Raw genomic sequence first — 24,128 nt, 5'->3', positions numbered from 1 at the left:
GGTAATTTTCAAACAAAACCGTGCCAAGCATCAAGTTTCCAGCAGGGGCTTTTTGTGCATGACCGGGACAACAGTTGGATGGATGAGGATGGAGCAGTTATGGATTAATAATGTGTATAATCGGTGTCTCAGTGGCCCATGTGAAGAACGCACATTAACAGCGGACATGTTCAGATCCCATATGACCGATGAGATTAGGAGGCATCTGTGAATAAATAACCCCCACATTGCACTTATACCAAAGGGTCTAACGTCTGTAGTTCAGCCTTTGGACGTACACCTCAACAAACCATTCAAGGATTGTGCTTGCGCCAAATGGAATAGGCGGCTGGATGAAGAACAGAAAATCTTCACAGTCTGTGGAATGCACCCGCCACCTCACTTGATGTTATGTACAGTTTCATTATCAAACTGTGGGATGCTGTTAGTGCACAAAGCGTCTTCAGATCATTCAGAAAATGCAGACTATCCGAATCAGTGGGTGGAGAGGAAGATGATTTGTTGTGGGGAGATGATTCCGAAACCAAAAGTGCCAAATTTGATCCAGGATGGGGTCCTTCCCACGTTGCTGCAGCGCAGGTGACTCAGTGAACTCGGTTTCGGCTGCCAAAGACGATGAATTTGATGGTTTTGAAATGCTTTGATTGTGGTTTAAAGTACCTTTGTACAAATAATTCATTCAATAACCGCGCTACATGACTGCAATATGAATTACCGGTGTTATGCTGTTTTTTCATGTCTCAAGGTGGAGACCACCCACATTGGAGGGTCGCATTTAATCTTGGATGTACAAGTCAACCCACGCTTTTGGAAGGAGTTGTGGGTGCGTTAAAGGTTGACATATACGCTATGATTTATAGTATAATAAACTTTACTATATTGAATATATTGAACTGTAATAGCGACATACCAGATTAATACACAGAAATGCAACATTCTGAATACTCTATAGCTAAGGTTGACATATACGCTATGATTTATAGTATAATAAACTTTACTATATTGAATATATTGAACTGTAATAGCGACATACCAGATTAATACACAGAAATGCAACATTCTGAATACTCTATAGCTAAGGTTGACATATACGCTATGATTTATAGTATAATAAACTTTACTATATTGAATATATTGAACTGTAATAGCGACATACCAGATTAATACACAGAAATGCAACATTCTGAATACTCTATAGCTAAGAAAAGTAGTCCTATAAAGCAACTTTTACAATCTCAGCATGCTCCAATGCTCACAGTCTTAGTACTTACAGTCAATTAAGTATTTTTTGAACTATAGTCACTATTATAGTGTAGGAAATACATCAACCAATTTGCATACAGCAGATTCCACTATCAGCAAAAAATAGATCATTTGTTTTCTAATGAAGTTGTTTGGCAGATAAATATTAGCCATGGCAACCAGGGGAACGCCCCTGCTCCTTTTTTAAGAATAGTACTGTAGGATCTTTTACTGAAACCTGTGAGGACGGGGATTGGGGAAGGAGGGGGGTGGTTTGGTGTAAGATTTTCTCCAACAGTGCAGCGCTCTCTCCATACAACCCAGGCACATCAGCCTAGACTCCCATGCTCAAAATCTCTAGAATGACTGGAGGATTTTCACAGTAACTTCATTGAGGTATGAACATAAGCTTATTTGTGACACTCGTAAATAAACTTTAAACCTGACTCAGGGGGCGAGTGTTACACCGTGGGCCACTGCACTCACTTCCCATTTCAAACCCCAGTGAGTACTTACATATCATGTCTTTAACAATCAGGGCTTCCGCTTGTTGGGGCTGTGTCAGCATTATATACCCAACTGCTAAATAAATATACCACAACATGCTATGGTCCCCTAGTCACTGTGCACACCTTGCCATCCAAAATCGTCAAACTGTTGGGAGGGCAGCAAATGACTTGCAATCACTTCTCAATCCTTTGCACAATGATCCTTGGGTGGGAGCTCAACAATTGGGCATTAATTAATAAGTTTTAATCAATATTAGTATTGATGAACTCCCGTCACCAAACCCCCTTGCCAACCCATCCACTTGCCAACCCCAGCTGTTGAAACCTGACTGCTGCTCTTTCTACGGCAGTTCTCTCAAAAGGAGGTGCTGCATCCTTTGCTAATGAGGAGGGTCATAAAAATGCCAATCACTTGGCGAAGAGCTCTTAATCAGCTCCCACTCCCCCTCGGAGGCATTGCTGAGACAAAAAAGCATATTTGTGTTTCTTTTCGTTTAACCATGCAGAGTCCTGTCCACTGTTGCCACTCAGAAGGTTCCTCCTCCACTCTGTCATTTCCTCCCTTGTTTCCTAGTTCTTGTTTTTTTTAAAAAAAGAAAATGGATGATTAATAATCTTTTCCCTCTCTGCCCACTGTCACAAACACCTCTGACAGCAAGAAAATGCCAGCTCATTTCCTCCCCCCCCCACCCCCCGCACAACCACCCACCTTGTCAAATAGGTTTCTTTTTCAAATGCTAAAACACGTTTAAAACATCTCTCTTGTTGAGTGGGGCTCAGATGCAACGTGTGTCCATTGCCCTCCTCCACCCTCACCCCCCTGCAAAAATAAAACCTACTGAAGGTTTGAAAAATAATATTTAAAAAACTCAAGAGCTGGTCTGAATTAAAAAGCTGAGGCAGAAGGATTCAAAACAGGCGGGGGGGGGGGGGGGGGGGCGCAGGGGGGACATACCTTGTTCCCTGTGTCAGTGAGCAACCTATGGTGTATCCTGCACAAGGTAAGCATTCTGACAGGACTTGTTTGCAAGTTTAGAAAGGTGGGGCTGGGAAGGGAAGGGAAGGGAGCTGGGGGGAGAGGGGTGGTGGGGGGGCTGGGGGGGGGGGGGGGGGGGGAGGTGGAGGGGTTAATAAAAGAAACTGAGATCTGAGATGCCTCTCTGGGAATCGTGCCCACGGAATAGGCAGCTTGCCAGACAAGCCTTCTGTGGTGTGACCGCAATGCATTCAGGCTTTAATGAAATCCAGGCAGCACACATTACATGGTATCAACCCAGAGCCTGCCTCCCTATAGTAATCACTGCTGACATATATATATATATATTTTTAAAACACACACGCACACTGTGCACAAAGTCACGCAGTGGGAGAGAGAAATAAAGAGGAGTTATTCCCCCCCCCCCCACCTCTCCCTCCCTCCACCTTTATCCTAAGCTGATACAATCTGCTTCCTCTGAACACTTCAACAGTTTGTGAACTTTTTTTTCCCCTCTCTCTCTCGCTTTTCCCTTTTGCTGGTGACATCGTTCATTGGCCAGACTTGAGAAATGGGATTGTTGCTGTGCCCCTGTTTGGCTGCTGCTGAAGTGCTCTGACCTTCTCTGATCGTCTTTTCTTTTGAGAGAGAGAGAGAGAGAGAGCAAGAGAGCTTGGGAGGAAAACAGGATGGCCTTTCCCCAGGAAAGGGACTGAGACGGCGGCTGACGAGTATGGTGAGCCAGCCATGGGATCGACTGGAGTAGCAGCCTCAGAGGAATATGGTGAAAACAGCTAGAGCTAAAGTTGCTCAGAGCTGAGCAGGACTCCAGCAAGCACACTACACACGGTATAGAGCAACGTCTTGAAGGTAAGTCTTTCTGGATCTCCCCCCGCAACCCCCTTCCTCTCCTCACCCCCACCTTCTTAAACCCAAAACTTGAAACTGACTGCATTTTATTTTGAGTGTTTCTATGGCAACCACTGTAGCATAGTTCTTGTCCACCTGCTTCAGAGCAATTTGAAAGCAGTTTTAATACGCCACTTCAGTTTGCAGTCACGCATGTTTAATTGTGGATTTAATTGTTTGCTGTACTTTGCTGTTTTAAAACTCAGTCTGTGGCGATAAGATTCGAGTCACTGGCTGCAACACTCAGCAGTGCCCTGTCCTGGAAACGTGCAGTTTGTAACATTTCCGTCTTCCAGACCCAGTGACAGGGCAGCAGCCACTAGTTATTTATCACCTTCTGCCCCCCCCTCCCCAAACAAATGATCAATCACAGGTGCTGACAGCTCCCCTGCTGTCCTTAAGTGAAATAAAGACAGCAGTATAAAAAGTGACAGTCTTTCTCGGTCCATTAAACTCACTCAAACTGTTCAGAGGGGGGCCCACAATAGGTTGGGAATTCTGCTAACCAACAAACAAGGTCTTTAAGACGGAGGAAAATGGGGGATAGGGGAAAGAGAGGATTGGCTGGTTTGGGATTAGCTCTGATCTCCTGGAGGCTAGCAAAATGAAAAACAATACTAAGTTCGAATCGATGATCAAGTGATCTGTTTTGACACCCAAGGGCCCTCACAAATTCTCAGCTGGTCCAGCAGACAGACAGACGTGTGTGTCACCGTGATGACCCAGCTGGAATGGGGGCATCGCGCAGCGCACCCCACTTTGCCCTTGCCTTTCCGCTCTGGGTATGAGCTGATAACAGTGTAGAGAGAGCAAAGAGTCATCTGGGACTCGGTGACTGACAAGGCCAACTGTATATCTCCTTAGCTAATGAGGCAAAAAAAAAGGCACAGCAGGAAATAGGGTGAATTAGAGTCAAATCAAGTCCAGAAAAAGAAAGAGGGGGAAAAAATGGACTAAAGTAAAGAAAAAGATGCAAAACAATTAATATTTTTTTTAAATCTCTAACATTGGTCAGTATCTGCAGGAGTTTAAAGTGTTCCCTTCCTGGTCAGGTACTTGTGAAGTATTAAAACATGACTCAGCTGTAATATATACAGGTACAAGACCCAAAATCCAGCTCTCCGAAAACTGGACATTTTTAAAATGGCATGTTTGTCTCATTCCTGAGTCTCTTTTAGGTTCAGGGTCTGTCTTGTTTCAGGAGGCTGAATGGCAACGTGCATCTCCTCATTCGAAAGGCCCTTATGCAGCTAATTGCCAGCCCTAACTTTCTGCGGCATGTTCAGAGGTAAATCAATCCACAAATGCGGCAATTTCAGCAAACTGACGGAAGGTTGAGGGTGAGGCCCCGTTCTTGCAAGGCTAATAAATCATCCAGCAACTTGTGGCGATTTACAATTCGTGGACATTCTCTCCTTTGCTACAAAATGCTGGATGATTGGGCAGCGTTGGTTAGCACTGCTGCCTCACAGCACCAGGGACCCAGCTTCCATTCCGGTCAAGGGTCACTGTCTGTGTGGAGTTTGCACATTCCTCCCGTGTCTGTGTGGGTTTCCTCCGGGTGCTCCAATTTCCTCCCACAGTCCAAAGATGTGCGGGTTAGGTTGATTGACCATGCTAAAATTGCCCCTTAGTGTCAGGGGGATTAGCAGGGTAAATACTTGGGGTTACGGGGATAGGGCCTGGGTGAGATTGTTGTCAGTGCAGACTCAATGGGCCAAACGAGTTTGCATGTTCTCCCCGTGTCTGCGTGGGTTTCCTCCGGGTGTTCCGGTTTCCTCCCACTGTCCAAAAGATGTGCTGGTTAGGCGCATTGGCCATTCTAACTTCTCCCTCAGACTACCCGAATAGGCGCCCGGAGTGTGGCGACGAGGGGATTTTCACAGTAGCTTCACTGCAGTGTTAATGTAAGCCTACTTGTGACACTAATAAAATAAACTTTAAAACTTTAAAGTGGCCTCCTTCTGCACTTTAGGGATTCTATGGTGGTGAGTGGTGGAGCAGGCTCGAAGGGCCAAATGACCTACTCCTGCTCCTATTTTCTATGTTTCTATGGGATATGAGAGGCCAGGAAAGACTCATTTGTTGACCGTCCCTTTTAGCCCGAGGTAGTGATTCGTTTTAGACTGTCGAATAGCTTGCTTGGCTATTATTAGGGGACATTAAGAGTGAACAACATAGTCTTAGCGTTACCAACTCTAGTTTGATACATTCCGGGAGTTTTCCCTCACACGACCTCCATCCCTCCAACTGCCCACACCTGGTCAAATAGCCCTTTTTATACCCCATCTCCATTTTGTTTTGATGACCAGCTGTCGACAAAATGTTAAAAGAAAGTGGGGGGGGGTGGTTTCTTTGACCCCTTGATGATTTTTCTCTCAAGTTGCTGGCAGCAATCTAGGAGATGAATCCTTAATTCTCAGCTCCAGGACAATCCTGGAGGTGGGGGGGGGAGGGGGGGGCCCTACATAGCGAGGGGGTAGAATCAGGAGGGGGTCAGATTGAGAGCCAGGTGGGGATTTTGCCCGGTCGTTTATATTTAGAGTAGTGCATGTTACTTTATTTAATGAATTCAATCTCGACATTTGCCATGTTGGGAATGAATCCATGGCCTCTGGCTTGCTGGTGCTGTGACGTAAACCATTGGCCCTTTCAAAAAAACATGGTAAGAACATCTGGATGCCTATCCTTTTGGCTGTTTTAGACTGCTTTGTAAAATATTAACACTCTGGCAGCTTGGACTTGATATCTGAAAGGGATGCTGGCGTCAGAATCAGAAATCGCAATCGCAGCCACAGTGCAGTGCACGAATTTGGTGCGGTCCAATTCATTTCAAAAGCTCTGTGAATTCCTCTAAGCTACTCCCCACTACAGAGACAGAACACACTCTAAGCCTGTGCACTAGTATCTGAGCAGTGAAAGTCAGAATATAACAGATGCTCTTAACTGCAGACCACCGCTATAGCATACAGGAAATGTTTCCAGCATCCCCGCTGATCACCGTATTTATGCTGAAGGCAAACTTTCACCAGCGTAGTTTTGACCTTTATCTTCCCAGCGTCTCATTCTTCACATCGACTTTGCAATCACAAGGGGGGGATTTCTCTTCAGCTGCCAGAAAGGAGAATTTGAATTTCTATAGCGGCCACTGGCAACCTCGGGACGTCCCCAGGTGTTTCCCAGCCGATGGGGCAAGCTTTGAATTGTAACGTAGGGAACGCAGCTGCCAGTCTGTGAACAGCAAGATCCTGCAAACAGCAACAGCACTGAAAACAGGTTAGCTGGTGTGGTGAACCATCGTTGGTTCCCACCAGGTAGTACTGAGCCAGGGTCTGGCCAGTACTATGAGTCTGTATATATGTTGCTGTTGGGGTTAGGGTTGGGTTGTTCTACTTGTTACTGTCGGGGTTAGGGTTGGGCTGTTCTACCTGTATTATAGTTATTATGGTACATCCCAGTCGGGCTCCGCCTCCTGGGAGAGGTATAAAGGGCACTGCTCTGTCTGGGACCCCTCAGTCTGGGATCGTGTACTATATATGGTAGCTTCATTTTAATAGTAAATAAAAGCCTTTATTTCCTTGAGCATCTCTAGCCTCGTGAGTAATATTGCGCATCAGCTGGACACACCATCACGGGGATGTGGGTCGAGGATTACACGCTGACCAGGACTCCAAGGAGAATTCACCTGGGAAGGGGGGGGGCACGTTTTCTGTTACTGCTCCAGAAGCAAATTGTTCAGCGCTGTGCGAGTCAGTGGCTTTCATCATACAACCTGCACAGCCTTCCTGCTACCCTGCTGGCTGCACCATTTACTGGTCCCCCTGGCACATGCTGCTGGGCTGTACCATGTCACTGAGCTGGAGACCATGCTGTTTCTTCCTACTCAATGAAAGAAAGCAAAAACATTCTATTACCAGGATGGCCTTCCCTGCATCCGGCACATTCTATTCAATAATTAGGTCTACAGCTTTAATGGAACAATCAGTTGGTTTTCCTTTTCCTCAAACAGAAATTTAAAATTCCCATCCTTGTTTCTAAATCCCTCCATTGCCTCACCCACTCCCTAGCTCTGTGGCTTTCTCCACCCCGACACCCTCCAACACCTCTGTGCTCCTTCACCTCTGGCATCCCCATTGGCTTTGTTCCATTTCTTATAGAATTATAGAATCCCTGCAGTGCAGAAGGAGATTATTTGGCCCATCGAGTCTGCACCAACTCTCTGACAGAGCATCTTACCCAGGCCCTTTTCCCCCACCTCATCCCTGTAACCCCAAACATTTGCCATAGCCAATCCCACTAACCTACAAACCTTGGGACACTAAGTAGCAATTTAGCATGGCTAATCCACCTAACCCGCTCATCTTTGGCCTGTGGGAGGAAACCGGAGCACCCGGGGGAAACCCGCACAGACATGGGAAGAACATGCAAACTCCACACAGTGACCTAGGCTGGTCCCTGGTGCTGTGAGGCAGCAGTGCTAACCACTGTGCCGTCCCTTTGGCAGCCCTTTCTTCAACCGAGGCTCTAAGCTCTGGAATTCCCTCTGTAAAGTTCTCCGCCTTTCTCCTCCCTTAAGACGCCTTTTAAAAAAGCCTACCTTTTTGAACAAGCTTCAGTTACCTGTCCCAATATCCCCATCTGTGGCTTAATGTCAAATTTTGGTCAATGATCATTGAATCATCGAATCCCGACAGTGCAGAAGGAGGCCATTCGGTCCATTGAGCCTGCACCGACAACAATCCTACCCAGGCCCTATCCCCGGAACTCCACACATTTACCCCAATAATCCCTCTAACCTATGCATCCCGGGACACTAAGGGGCAATTTAGCATGGCCAGTGCACCTAACCCTCACATCTTTGGACCGTGGGAGGAAACCGGAGCACCCGGAGGAAACCCATGCAGACACGGGGCGAACATGAAAACTCCACACAGTCAGTGACCCAAGACGGGAATCGAACCCAGGTCCCTGGAGCTGTGAGGCAGGAGAGCTGACCATTGTGCCACTGTGCCCTTATGATGCTCCTGTGAAGTGCATTGTGATGTTTTATTACATTGATGACAAGTTATTGTTGCAGGTTCCTGTGTGGAAGTGCCAGGCTTCCTCTTTGCAACTGCCCAGTACAAGATTTATGAAGCATAGAACTCAATACAGGAGTGAAGACCTTCATCCCAACACTCGGTGCACTCACTATGAGAGTTAATTCTGGACAACACATGTTTTGGGATTTTTTTAAAAATCATTCATTCATTCATTCGATGTTAGCATCGCTGGCAAGGCCAGCATTTATTGCCCATCTCTAAATGCCCTCGAGAAGTGGTGAACCGCCTTCTTGAACAGCCGCAGTCCAGGTGGCGTCGGTACACCCACAGTGCCAGCCTTGGGAGAGTGGGAGGAACTGAATTTTATTTTAAATAAAAATCAATACAGTGGATAATAGATCAGCCAATGCTGGCTCATAGAAACAAAACATGTTGTATACCACCCCCCACCCCCCCACGCCCCCTGCTCATTCAGCTGGATGTAAAAGGTCCCGTGACACTATTTTGGAGAGAAGGGGGAGTTAAACGTGCTGACCAATGTTCATCTCTCACCCAACATCACTGAAACAGATGATCTGGTCACAAGCAAATTGCTATTTGTGGGAGTTTGCTGTGGTCAGATTGTCTGCAATGTTTCCCGCATTATAACAGTGGCTACTTCAGCAGTACTTAACTGGCTGCCAAAGACCTTGGGCCATTGCCAGGTTTAAAGTTTAATTATTATTGTCACAAGTAGGCTTACACTAGCACTGCAATGAAGTTACTGTGAAAATCCCCCAGTGGCTACACTGTTCGGATACACTGAGGGAGAATTTAGCATGGCCAACGCACCCAACCAGCACGTCTTTCGGACTGTGGAAAGAAACCGGAGCACCCGGAGGAAACGTGCAGACTCTGCACAGACTGTGACCCAAGCCAGGAATCGAACCCGGGTCCCTGACGTTGAGAGGCAGCAGCACTAACCACTGTGCCACCGTGTGAACGGTGCTGCAGAAATTCAAGTCTTTCTACAGTTCTGTAACCTGTACACGATGCTGGCATCAACAGAATGAGAGGTCATTCACAAAACATAATTAAGGAATCTACTGGAATACTCAGAGGAGAATTCTGTTCATTGTAAACTTCTGGCCTCCAGTGAAGATCTTGCTTTAACTGCCGTACTGGGTGACCTCTGTTACTACCACTTTACAACTCAAAACTTATCTGCTGCCAGAAACAAAACAAGACTGTGGAAAGTAAGGGGAGGCTCCCTGCACGAACATAAATAAGAAACTCATATCTGCTCAAAATATCTGGAGCTGCATTAGCTCAGGGCACTTTTATTTTGCAACCAACTTGGTTCAAACTATTAAAAAAGTCTCTTCTGACAATAATAAAAGCAAATTACTGCAGATGCTGGAATCTGAAACCAAAAGAGAAAACGCTGGAAAATCTCAGCAGGTCTGGCAGCATCTGTAAGGAGAGAAAAGAGCTGACGTTTCGAGTCCAGCTGACCCTTTGTCAAAGCTCAGGCAGCTTTGACAAAGGATCATCAGGACTCGAAATGTCAGCTCTTTTCTCTCCTTACAGATGCTGCCAGACCTGCTGAGATTTTCCAGCGTTTTCTCTTTTGGTCTCTTCTGACAATGTATGTCGTGCACGATGCCCACACCCATTCACAGGGAACTCCCACTCTGAAGTTCATGGTGAGCGGGGACAACCTTCCACCTGCCCACTAACATTATCCACTGACCTTATCTGAAATGCTGGGGTCAAAGTCACTGAGATGTGAAGGGCAGCTCTGTGTACAGATTAATAGAAAGTTGAGACATAGAGTCATAGAGGTTTACAGCATGGAAATAGGCCCTTCAGCCCAACTTGTCCATGCTGCCCTTTCTTTTTAAACCCTGAAGATAGTCCCAATTGCCTGTATTTGGCCCATATCCCTCTGTACCCACCTTACCCATGTAACTGTCTAAATGCTTTTTAAAATACAAAATTGTACCCGCCTCTACTACTACCTCGGGCAGCTTGTTCCAGACACTCACCACCCTGTGTGTGAAAAAATTGCCCCTCTGGACACTTTTGTATCTCTCCCCTCTCACCTTAAACCTATGCCCTCTAGTTTTAGACTCCCCGACCTTTGGGAAAAGATATTGACTATCTAGCTGATCTGTGCCCCTCATTATTTTATAGACCCCTATAAGATCACCCGTCAGCCTTCTACGCTCCAGAGAAAAAAGTCCCAGTCTATCCAGCCTCTCCTTATAACTCAAACCATCAAGTCCTGGTCGCATCCTAGTAAATCTTTTCTGCACTTTTTCTAGTTTAATAATATCCTTTCTAAAATAGGGTGACCTATAATGAGCATTGAACAGATATTTTGTGTCGGTCTTCACAGTGGAAGACACAAATAACATGCCAAAAATTGATGACAGGAAGGCTATGGCAGGTGAGAACCTAGAAACTATCATTATCATGAAAGAGGTAGTGTTGGGCAAGTTAATAGGGCTAAAGGTAGACAAGTCTCCTGATCCTGATGGAATGCATCCCAGGGAACTAAAAGAGATGGCGGGAGAAATAGCAAATGCACTAGTGGTAATTTACCAAAATTCGCTGTACTCTAGGGTGGTTCCCGCAGATTAGAAAACAGCAAATATGACGCTACTGTTTAAAAAAGGAGGTAGACAAAAGGCGGGTAACTATAGGCTAGTTCGCCTAACTTCTGTAGTAGGAAAAATGCTTGAATCTATCATCAAGGAAGAAATAGCAAGACATCTGGATATAAATTGTCCCATTGGTAAGACGCAGCATGGGTTCATAAAGGGCAGGTCATGTTTGACTAATTTGGTGGAATTCTTTGAGAACATTACATGTGCAGTGGACAATGGGGAATCTGTGGATGTGGTGTATCTGGATTTCCAGAAGGCATTTGACAAGGAGCCGCACCAAAGACTGCTACATAAGATAAAGGTGCACAGTGTTACGGGTAATGTATTAGCATGAGCAAAGAGTGGGGGTAAATGGGTGTTTTTCTCGTTGGCAATCAGTGGCTAGTGGTGTGCCTCAGGGATCAGTGTTGGGACCACAATTGTTTACGATTTTCATAGATGATTTGGAGTTGGGGACCAAATGTAGTGTGTCAAAATTTGCAGATGACACTAACATGGGTGGAACAGCAAAGTGTGCAGAGGATGCTGAAAGTCTGCAAAGGGATATAGATAATCTAAGTGAGTGGGCGAGGGTCTGGCAGATGGGGTACAATGTTGGTAAATGTGAGGTCATCCATTTTGGTAGCAATAACATCAAAATGGACTATTATTTAAATGGTAAAAAATTGCAACATGCTGCTGTGCAGAGGGACCTGGGTGTCCTTGTGCAGGAATCTCAAGGAGTTGGTTTGCAGGTGCAGCAGGTAATTAAGAAGGCAAATGGAATTTTGTCCTTCATTGCTAGAGGGATGGAGTTTAAAAACAGTGAGATTATGTTGCAGCTGTATAAGGTGTTGGTGAGGCCACACCTGGAGTACTGTGTACAGTTTTGGTCTCCTTACTTGAGAAAGGATATACTGGCACTGGAGGGGGTGCAGAGGAGATTCACTAGGTTGATTCCGGAGTTGAGAGGGTTGACTTATGAGGAAAGACTGAGTAGACTGGGGCTATACACATTGGAATTCAGAAGAATGAGGGGCAATCTCATAGAAACATATAAGATTATGAAGGGAATAGATAAGGTAGAAGCAGGGAAGTTGTTTCCACTGGCGGGTGAAACTAGAACTAGGGGGCATAGCCTCAAAATAAGGGGGAGCAGATTTAGGACTGAGTTGAGGAGGAACTTCTTCACACAAAGGGTTGTGAATCTGTGGAATTCCCTGTCCAGTCAAGCAGTTGAGGCTACCTCATTATATGTTTTTAAGGCAAGGATAGACAAATTTTTGAACAGTAAAGGAATTAAGCGTTATGGTGAGCGGGCGGGTAAGCGGAGCTGAGTCCACAAAAAGATCAGCCATGATCTTATTGAATGGCGGAGCAGGCTCGAGGGGCCAGATAGCCTACTCCTGCTCCTGGTTCTTATGTTCTTATGACCTGAACTGTACAAAGTATTCCAAGTGTGGCCTTACCAATGTCTTGTACAACTTCAACAAGACATTGTACAACTCCTGTATTCAATGTTCTGACCAATGAAACCAAGCATGCTGAATGCCTTCCTCATCACTCTATCCATCCGTGGCTCCACCTTCAAGGAGCTATGAACCTGTACCCCTCGATCTCTTTGTTCTGTAACTCTCCCCAGCGCCCTACCATTAACTGAGTAAGTCAAGCCCTGGTTCAATCTATCAAAGTGCATCACCTCGCATTTATCTAAATTAAACTCCATCAGTCATTCGTCAGCCCACTGGCCCAATTGATCAAGGTCTCATTCAATCCAGGATAACCTACTTCACTCTCCACTATGCCACCAATCTTGGTGTCATCTGCAAACTTACTAACCATGCCTCCTATATTTTCAGCCAAATCACTAATATAAATGACAAATAACAGTGGACCCAGCACTGATCCCTGAGGCACACCGCTGGTCACAGGCCTCCAGTTTGAAAAACAACCCTCTATAGCCACCCTCTGGCTTCTGTCATCAAGCCAATTTTGTATCCATTTAGCTACCTCACCCTGGACCCTGTGAGATTTAACTTTATGCAACAGCCTACCATGCGGTACCTTGTCAAAGGCCTTGCTAAAGTCCATGTAGACAACATTAACTGCAGTGCCCTCATCTACCTCTTGGTTACCCCTTCAAAAAAACTCCATCAAATTTGTGAGACACGATTTTCCACTCAAAGTCATGCTGACTGTCCTTAATCAGTCCTTACATCTCTAAATGCCTGTAGATCTTGTCTCTCAAAATACCTTCCAACAACTTACCCACCACAGATGTGAGGCTTTTCCCTGCAGCCCTTTTTAAACAAAGGCACAACATTTGCCATCCTCCAATCTTCAGGCACCTCACCTGTGACTATCGATGATTCAAATATTTCTGCTCGGGGACCCGCAATTTCCTCCCTTCTTCCTGGGCATCGAACAGGACGGAGAAACAGAGGGGAACCTGGGGCAAGAGTGGGGAAACCCAGGGTGTTATGAAAGGGGAGGTTCATCCCCTCTTTGAGAACTAATAGTTAAGCATTCAAAGAGGAGTACCTCACCTCATAATCTGTTAAAGTTTCTGAGAAATAGTACGATCTACTCTTCAGCAAGTTTTAGTGGTTAAATCAAAATAACTACCTGAGACTCTCTCTGTAAAATCAACAAGTAACAATTTATTTATCTACCTAACAATGAACAGGTTAACTAAACTATTAACAAACTGAATAAAACACTATTCTAACAGAATGCTGTCTAGGTAAATACAATTCCCACTCGTTAACAAAAAAATAGAAATTTTAGTCACTCCCAAAACACAGCCAGGTTTGTCGTCTTCCGGAATCGGCTTTCTTCCTTCTTTCTGGAATCTCTGGCTTCTTTGGCTACCTTCACTATCAAGATGAGGCTTTCTTTTAAGACATAAATGCAGCTATGGGAGCTCAGAGCTGAAGTAAACTAAACTGTCATTCGGGAAGTGGCAGGTGCTCTTCTCCTCCAGTTTGCCACTGCCCTCCCGTCTCTTATACCCCCCAGACAACATAGCAACAGCCCCACAATAGGATTGGTTTACAGTTAACCAAAACATCAAATTCAAATCTGATAGGCTGCTGTTATTCAAATGCCTGGTTTAAACTGATTGGGTAAACTTCAAAAACAACCTGTTGTCTTGGCAACACCACTGCCTAGCCCCCCCCATCACAATGTTTCAGTCTGTGTACTGGATATGCACCTGCATCTTCTCTTTTTTTAAACTCTAAGTACAGAAATAAAATTACCTTTTAAACAGACCGTGGAATTTTACAACTCTTAGCATTTTACAATGTTTTCAATCATTTTACAAACACTAACAGGGGCGAGAGTGGGGAGTCCCGGGGCCAGAGCAGGGGGGCCTGGGGCCAGAACGGGGGGGGTGGGACCTGGGGCCAGAATGGGGTGGGGGAAGGGGGGGGACCCGGGGCCAGGGGGGGGAGGGGGGGGGGGTGGGAACCTGGGGCGAGAGTGGGCGGGGGGGGAACCTGGAACAATAGCACAATAGCGGTGGGGGGGGGGGGGGGGGGGCTGGCGAGAGCAAGGGGACTGGAGGAAGAGTGAGCAGCAGGTTGGGTAAGTAGAAGGGCAGGATAGGGCGAAGTGAAGGGACAGGAGAGGGTGGGGGAGGGGGAAGGAAATGGAGGGGATACTAAGGGACGGGGGATGGACACAGAGGGAGAGGGGGCGGATGATTTTTCTGTGGGATATTTTCATAGAAATCATAGAAACCCTACAGTACAGAAAGAGGCCATTTGGCCCATCGAGTCTGCACCGACCACAATCCCTACCTCCATATCCCTACACATTTACCCTCTAATCTACGCATCCCAGGACACTAAGGGGCAATTTTTAGCATTGCCAATCAACCTAAAATGCACATCTTTGGACTATGGGAGGAAACCGGAGCACCCGGAGGAAACCCACGCAGACACGAGGAGAATGTGCAAACTCCACACAGACAGTGACCCAAGCCGGGAATCGAACCCAGGTCCCTGGAGCTGTGAAGCAGCAGTGCTAACCACTGTGCTACCGTGCCACCTTTTGAAAGAGTTCTTGGAGGGAAGGAGTAAATTTGAAAGAAAAGTGACCAAGTCCTTTATGCCAGCCTATCCCTCTGTGATTGATTGCATTTTCCATCATCCGCAGTTACCCCTCCCTCCGCAGAGTCCACCTTTCGTCCTATAGCTTTGGGGATGCTGTTTGCTGGTGGCCCAGAGCTATGACACTCCCACCCCCTGCTCAAAGCTCTTTGCCATTTCCGCAGCGTTTATTGCAGAGGCAGTATAGGGTTAAGTATTTTGCTTTGGAGACAATATTTGTAACAGTCAGATTCTCACTGGATAAATAGAGTACATTACATACAAGGAGAGAAGGCAGCACAGATGTGAATGTGTGCCATGTTATTAAAGTCGCTGAGTCAACAAAGGGCATATAAAGAGGTGTTTCTCTTCACAAAGCTGAATCAACAATATTTCTTGTTCAACCCATTTCAAGCCCTCCACATAATTAAGCTCGAGCACAGAGGTTGTAATTTGTGGAGAAAAATATTAATTTAAGCACTGAATCGTACAGCCCAAGCAGTAGATCATTCTCTGTTCCAGGAGAGAGTACAGCAATCTGCTTTCATTCCTTCACACATCGAAGCAACACAATGTTAGCCCTCCCAACCTGTTCACTGTGTCCCACTGGCTAGCAGCCTTCCCTCTGTCAGGCGGTCATGAGTTCAAGTCTTACTCTACAAGACTCAAGCACATAACTCACGCTGATGTTCCCAGTGCGGTACTGAGGAATGCTGCACTGTCGCAGTTGCCAGGTTTTGGACAAGCTTTTAGGTGTCCAGATCACCAACAACCTGTCCTGGTCCCACCATGCCGACAAGTGTAGTTAAGAAAGCCTATCAACGCCTCTACTTTCTCAGGAGACTAAGGAAATTTGGCATGTCAGCTACGGCTCTCACCGACTTTTACAGATGCACCATAGAAAGCATTCTTTCTGGTTGTATCACAGACTCCTACTCTGCCCAAGACCGCAAGAAACTACAAAGGCTCGTGAATGTAGCCCAATCCATCACGCAAAGCAGCCTCCCATCCATTGACTCTGTCTACGCTTCCCGCTGCCTCGGCAAAGCAGCCAGTTTAATTAAGGACCCCACACGCCCCGGACATTCTCTCTTCCACCTTCTTCCTTCGGGAAAAAGATACAAAAGTCTGAGGTCACGTACCAGCGACTCAAGGACAGCTTCTTCCCTGCTGCCGTCAGACTTTTGAATGGCCCTAACTCGCATTAAGTTGATCTTTCTCTACACCCTAGCTATGACTGTAACACTACATTCTGCACTCTCTCATTTCCTTCTCTATGAACGGTATGCTTTGTCTGTATAGCGCGCAAGAAACAATATTAACAGTATATTAATACATGTGACAATAAAAAATCAAATCAAATCAAATCATTGAGCCGAGGTTTGCCGTCTCAAGAGGGACACAAGATCCCAAGGAGCAGGGGTTGGTTCCCCCTGGTGTCCTGATCAATATTTATCTCTCGCCAAATATCAGCAGATGGATGGATTATCCGGTCAATATCACTCTGTGGGATCTTGCTGTGCACAGATTAGCTGCTGTTTGCTTCAATGGCCATGAAGCACTCCGAGACATCCTGAGTTGTGAAAGGTGTCTCTCCGTTAAACCCACGGAGGAGATTTACCTCTCTGCCAGTTACTGGATCAAACTGAAAGTTGCCAATGTGCAAAGAATCACAGCAGATGTTATACAAGGCACTGCAGCTAACTGCACCTCAGGTTCCCAATCGCAGGGGAATGGGAGGTGGGAGGTGGAGGGCGGCGGGGGGGAAGGTGGAGGGCCGGGGGATGGTTTGGGATGGGGCAGGGGGTGTGTCAGACCTGATTGGGGTTGAGGGGGGAGTGTCATGGATTGGGGGAGGGATGGGATTGGGTGGGGAGGGGGAATGATCATAGAATCATAGACTCCCTACAGTGCAAAAAGTGGCCATTCGGCCCTTCGAGTCTGCACTGACCACAATCCCAACGAGGTCCTATCCCCATAACCCCATGCATTTACCCTAGCTAGGCCCCCTGACACTAAGGGGTAATTTAGCATGGCCAATCCACCTAACCCGCACATCTTTGGAGTGTGGGAGGAAACCCACGCAGACACGGGGAGAACGTGCAAACTCCGCACAGACAGTGACCCAAGCTGGGATTCGAACCCAGGTCCCTGGAGCTGTGAGGCAGCAGTGCTAACCACTGGGCCACCATGCCGCCCTGTGCAATGGGTGCTCCTGACCGTGTCGGACCCTGGTTAAGGAGGGAGGGAGGGATGGGGGTGAAGAATGAGTGGGGTAGGGTTGGACAGGAGGGGAATCATGTGGTCTGGTACAGTGGTCTGGTCTCCTGGGGATGTGAGGGAGTAGAGGAAGCTCCCAATCACAGCAGACCCCAGGCAGGGGCTTGATCACGGGGGATCCAGGGGTGGGATGGCCCCCAATTGCAGGAGTGAGGGAGGGGAAGCGATGGGGGCTTCTGATCGTGGTGGACCTAGGGCAGAATGGTGTACTGTTCTTGGGGGACCATTAAACGGGGTCCTGATCACAGGGGACCTGAGGGTAAGGGGGTGAGTGCCTCCAATCACAGAGGACTTGGGAGAATTGGCCATTGCTGAAGCAGTTCAGTAGTAGGCGCTCTTGCCTCAGAGTTAGAATTCACATGTTCCAGCTACACGCATGGATCAGGTTACCATGAAAACCTGTCCTCTTTTGCTACTTAGCTTTACTGGGTATGAAACTGAAAAGACACCCTGATGCAAAATTATCTCTATGTTTTCAGTCTCTGTGGCCAGGCATAGACCAAGAGACCAGCGACAGGCAACCTAGGCCAATGAGTGAGCCGCATGAGTGGCCCTCCTTCATCTCAGTGGGCCGCAAGATTGAAATCAGGCTTGTTCACTAACCATGACCCCATGGATAAGATTAAATACATGTAATTAGGGGTGGCGATGGTCTGGCGGTATTATTGCTGGACAATGAATCCAGAAGCTCAGCTGTATCCATCCAGATGACTTAATAAGAATTTCCCATTACTGCCACTTTTAACCTGACAGAGTAAACAATTTCATTAAAAAATAAAAAGGCTGTGGTTATGAAGAGACTCTGGGGAAACTGGGGTTCTTTTCATTACAGAAGGTTAAGGAGGAATTCAAGAGGCCACCCAAAATTGTAAAGAGCTTTGCTTCAGTACAGGAGTGACTATATTTCAAAAGTATTTGATTTTTTGACTATAAAAGTGCTTTGAGACCTCCTGAGATCCCCAAAATTTCTGTGGAACTCGCTAGGGAAATGGAAGTTCTTTCTTTTGATGAACAAAAAACGATTTCCATTGGTCAATGGGTCAATATCTAAGATTTCACCAATTACATGAAAGGAGAGGTTAGGAGACAGTGGTAGTGGGATGTTCGAGCAGGGAATGCCTTACTTGGAACCACGATGGTGGTGCTGAAGCCCAAAAATGGTTTTCATGAGGGATGTGAAAATATTTTTTTTAAACCGTCTGGGGGAACTGGCAGGCAAACGGGAGTAAACGGTTCAGAGTGAAAATAAGATGGGCTGAATGGCCTGCGAAAATACTTTAACTGCATTTTTAGGCAGGAGTGGGGAGGAGGGATTGGGAGGGAATGGCTCACCAACTCACTCCATGCAAACCTGCCTCACAGCCACAATACACAGCGGGTAGGCTAAGTTGGCTGACAGTGGGGCATCCAGGTCCCTCTGGCCACTCCTATTGTCCAGCAGTCCCGGCAGGGACTATATCTCAGTCGTGGGGACTGCCAGGACTGCAACCAGGCCTCAGAAGAAGGCCCAGTGGATTCCCCCAGTGAGGGAACTCCATGGTACTGGTTAGAGAGGGGTGGGCTTTGGAGGCAGATAGGAAAGAGTTTGTGGCTGCCTAATGCGCCAAGGACATAAATATGTAAGGAGATTACAGATAGCTCCAAGAAAAATAGGGCGGTAATAGACAGAGATTTTAACTTTCCCAACATTGACTGGGACAGCCATAGTATTAGAGGGTTGGATGGAGAGAAATTTGTTGTGTATTCAGGAGGAATTTCTCATTCAGTATGTGGATGGCCCAACTAGAGAGGGAGCAAAACCTGGCCTCCTCTTGGGAAATAAGGAAGGACAGGTGACAGAAGTGTTAGTGAGGGATCACTTTGGGACCAGTGACCATAATTCTATTAGTTTTAAGATGGCTATGGAAAATGATAGGTCTGGCTCAAAAGTTAAAATTCTAAATTGGGGCAAGGCCAATTTTGATGGTATCAGGCAGGAACTTTCAAAAGTTAATTGGGGGAGTTTGTGGGAAGGCAAAGGGGCGTCTGGTAAGTGGCAGGCTTTCAAAAGTGTGTTAACCAGGTTCAGGGTAAACACATTCCTCTTAGAGTGAAGGGCAAGGCTGGCGGAAGTAGGGTACTCTGGATGACTGGGATATTGAGGCCCTGGTCAAGAAAGAGAAAGAGGCGCATGACATGCATAGGCAGCTGGGATCAAGTGAATCCCTTGAAGAGTATAGGGGGTGTAGGAGTACAGTTAAGAGAGAAATCAGGAGGGCAAAAAGGGGGCACGAGATTGTTTTGGCAGATAAGGCAAAGGAGAATCCAAAGAGCTTCTACAAATACATAAAGGGAAAAAGAGTAACAAGAGAGAGAGTAGGGCCTCTTAAGGATCAACAAGGTCATCTATGTGCAGATCCACAAGAGATGGGTGAGATCCTAAATGAATATTTCTCATCAGTATTTACTGTTGAGAAAAGCATGGATGTTAGGGAACTTGGGGAAATAAATAGTGATGTCTTGGGACTAGCTTAGGGGTTTTAAAACAAAAGGGCGGCATGGACAAGTTGGGCCGAAGGGCCTGTTTCCATGCTGTAAACCTCTATGACTCTATGTGGGGTTACGCTGATGGGGCCTGGGTGGGAATGTTGTCGGTACAAACTCGATGGGCTGAATATCCTCCTTCTGCGCTGCAGGGATTTTATGATTCCATGATTCGACGAAACCTCAGTTGCTTTGTAACTGAAATGGAAGAATGCTCGTTCCCCTTTCACAGTACACATATTCACAGTTTGCAGTCCTATTGCAGTACAACAACAACTTGTATTTGTCTAGCATCTTTAACAGAGGAAAACATTGCAAGGTGGTTCACAAAAGCATTATCAGACAAAACTTGGCATCAAGCCACTAAAGGAACCACCAGGACAGCTGGCCAAAGGCTTGGTCAAAGGATGGGTTTGAAGGATGAGGGAGAGGTTGAGAGACTCACAGAGGTAATTCCACAGCTTTGAAGGTAAACTCGCCATAGTCCAAGCTGACCACAGGCTGCTCAGTCTCTCTCTTCTTTGAGGAGGAGAGCTGACTGGTGGTGATTTAACCTGAGGATCACCACACCTCAGGTGGGGGACAAGGTTGAGAAGGCGGGGGACAAGGTTGAGAAGGCGGGATCTTCATGAATAACCTCAGCAGTACGAGAATTGAACCCGCGCTGTTGGCGTCGCTCTGCATCACGAACCAGCCGTCTATCCAACTGAGCTAAACCGACTTCCAGACACAGCTGCCAATGGCAGAGTGATGAGAGTCAGGGAGGCCAGAACTGGAGGAGCGCAGAGACCTCAGAGGGCTGGAGCAGGTTACAGAGGTGGCAGTGAGGCCATAGAGGGACTTACAAACATGGATGAGAATTTGAAGATTGGGGCATTACAGAGCAATGCACCTGCTAACTGTGGTGTAGAAAAGCCAGCAGCTGCGAAGGAATCCAGGCTCCATCCGGATGGTCGGGCCTTATTTGTACAATGGGTAATGAGGTGAGAATGGGGGCACCGCCTAATTACAATAAAGCCTTTAACAATAATGAATGGACTGTTTTGCTTCTTTGCTGGTGCATTTTTACCTAATGATAGCTGATAAAATGTCACCAAGCAAATCCAGGAAAACAGCACCACATGTAGCTGGCAGATCGAAATGCAGCACATGGAATGTGTCTCCAAGGATAGCGCGGGATATTTTCCTTGGAAAAATTCCATCAACGATGTACTCTGGGCTACAAAAATAAATCAGAGGAAAGAGTTGGGTTATAGTGTGTAAAAACAACTGTTAATTGCACTGTGCCATAGAGTTCATGAAAACAGACACGCTCTTGTGCAGAAAACACAGTCTGCTTTGCTATACCGTGCATCAGCCAAGACAACTTCCTTCCTTTAACTGGCTTTGGAGTATGACTTATCCTCTCTGTCCTTGTGTAACTGCATATGGCAAGGTAAAACAAAATCACTTATTAAATTCCATTCCAAATCACTATATTAAAGCAGATTTCTCCAGTCACACATTCCAATTTCTCAAAGTCAAGTCACCCAGCTACTGAACTGCAACTAAACGTATGCTGCTATTTGATACGTTCTCAACGTATGGGCCTTTCCTTCATTCTAAAGTTAGGAACATTCATTCATGAACTTACACACTGTGAGGTGTTGGTGTACACCCGAATTCATCAAAGTGAGAGTGCTTTGAGAGTCTTTAGGGAAAGTATCATAGGGAGGACAGACCCGGTTGGAAACAGGGGTTATTAAACCAGAAGGGATTTAATTCCCCCACCGCCCACTCCCTCCATCTTGCCCCCTGGTGATCATATCAAGAGCAGCAGATGCCCAGAAAACAATCTAACTGCACTGTAACAGTTTGGGTTGCCAACTGTGCAGGATTGTCCTGGAATCTCCAGGAATGAGAGATTAATCTCCTGGACTCAGCTGCGGGTAAACTAGAAGAAAAGCCTTCAAAACGTGCATTCTTTTCTTTCCAATTTTCTTTTGAACCTTTTCACTTCTCAGTTCGAGCAGTATTGGGAATTTAAGAGATGGTTCTTTGACTGGCATTGGGCTCTTCAAGGTAAGAGGCAAGATGGCAGAGCCTCAGGGAACATACCCAACCAGAGTTGGTAGCCTCATGGTATAACCAATTCCTCTTTGCTTCACATTTCCTAATTAAAATTGCTTATTCAGCGACATGGTGGCACAATGGTTAGCACTGTTGCCTCACAGCGCCAAGGACCCAGGTTCAATTGCCGGCTTGGCTCGCTGTCTGTGTGGAGTCTGCACGTTCTCTTTGCGTCTGCGTTGGTTTCTTCCGGGTGCTCCGGTTTCCTCCCACAACCCGAAAGACGTGCTGGTTAGGTGCATTGGCCATGCAAAATTCTCCCTCAGTGTACCCGAACAGAAGCCGGAGTGTGGCCACTAGGGGATTTTCACAGTAACCTCATTGCAGTGTTAATGTCAGCCTACTTGTAACACTAATAAATAAACTTTAGACTTTAAAATTGCTTATTCAGTTTTTGCTATAATTAAAATTGCTTATGCAGTTTCTCTTTAAAGATAGGATTCCCACTTTGCTGTGAAATAATTGAATACTTCCATTTTTAAATGTCAAACTATCTTGCTGTGGGCTGTACTTCAAAAATTGTGAAATATTTAGAGATCCTTCACTGGATCAAGCGCTTACTGAGATGCATTTCTGTATTATCTTGGGGAGAACACACTGTGTGGGCTGAAAGAGAGGATTAACTTCAAGCTGCCAGAGCTAAAATTTTTGTTCTCTTCTTAAAGGTTTTAATGCTCATTAAGGTGAGGGACGTTAGTCTGGGAAATTGATTTTTTTCTGCTGCATGCACTATTAATCACTCTCCAGCACAACCAGCTGCATATAGTAAAGCTTATTCTACTTTGCCCCAACAATGTGCCTTAACACAGCATCAGCTGTGCGATGTATCTCCATTTCTTACATTGGGCTTGTCTTCTCTAGACAGGAGTGTCATTGGTCTGTGAATAGGATCAGTAGTAGTCCCATACAAATTGGATTGAGACAGCCCATACTCATTTCATACAGGACCCTTTACACTAAGGAAACAGGAGATTTTTACTTTGGACTGCAAGTTGAACCCAAATCTCTATGTGATGAAACATCCGTTAATACAAAAGGTATCTAATGACGGTGGGATCTCAGGATTGATGCGGGTCTGAGGATTGATGTGCGCGGATGTGGGGGTTCAAGCCCACACTTGGGCCAACACAGCCTCGACACTGTGATTTAATGCTGTTTTGCCATTCAGGACACACTCAAAACAATGACGCGGTCATGACCCTCCGCTGATACTGCTTCCAGATTCTTAGTAGGGTAAAGTAAATGCGAAACTCTGGTTTGAGCTCTCTGAACATTGCAGTCCATGGGTAATAAAAGGGAAAAATTTCTGGGTCGATAGTCGTATTCTTAGAACAGGATTAACAAAATGAGTAGAACTTGCACAAACACCTGTTGCCGAGAGCTCCTTTACGAAAAAAAGGCAATGTGGCGTCATAAGTTGTTTCACAGTCTTGAGGAATGGATTTATTCCAACCATTTCTCACTTTGGAGTATTTAAGAGGAATCCTCTCTTGGAATAAATTGACTCCGGGAGACAGATCCATTTTATCAATGAACTTAGGGATCCTGCTCTGTTTGTCTGTCTCTGCTGGGAGGAATCCGCCAGCAATCCAATGTAGACCAGACAGTTCCGGCAGAGAAGAAGCATCTGCTGATCAAAAATAGGGTCGCCAACTCTGCTTGGAGTTATTCCTGGAGGTTTCAACACATGACCCTCCTGCCAACTGCACCGTCTCCACCCAATCAATATGTTTAATAAATAATGAATGTAAGCGTTTAAATCATTTTTAAAAAACCTAATTGCTCGAGTGCCGCTCTGATTTCCCTCCTGGGGT

The 24,128-nt window shown here is 46.1% G+C and overlaps 2 protein-coding genes across 3 annotated transcripts in view; one reads left to right on the top strand and one right to left on the bottom strand.

The window, feature by feature from the left end:
- chlsn (cholesin) overlaps nucleotides 1-24,128 on the bottom strand; it is a 352,112-nt gene that overhangs the window by 25,736 nt on the left and 302,248 nt on the right. The window lies entirely within an intron of this gene.
- Nucleotides 3,371-24,128, top strand: part of gpr146 (G protein-coupled receptor 146) — a 92,669-nt gene continuing 71,911 nt past the window's right edge. Inside the window, exon 1 of the mRNA XM_078240180.1 lies at nucleotides 3,371-3,597. The gene's annotated coding sequence lies outside the window, so the exon portion shown is untranslated. The remainder of the gene's footprint in view (nucleotides 3,598-24,128) is intronic.

The sequence above is a fragment of the Mustelus asterias genome, chromosome 23 (genome assembly GCF_964213995.1).
Source record: "Mustelus asterias chromosome 23, sMusAst1.hap1.1, whole genome shotgun sequence".
NCBI classification, from domain to species: Eukaryota; Metazoa; Chordata; class Chondrichthyes; order Carcharhiniformes; family Triakidae; genus Mustelus; species Mustelus asterias.
Note: the sequence above shows the minus strand (reverse complement) of the source record. Positions and strands in the feature narration are given on the sequence as shown.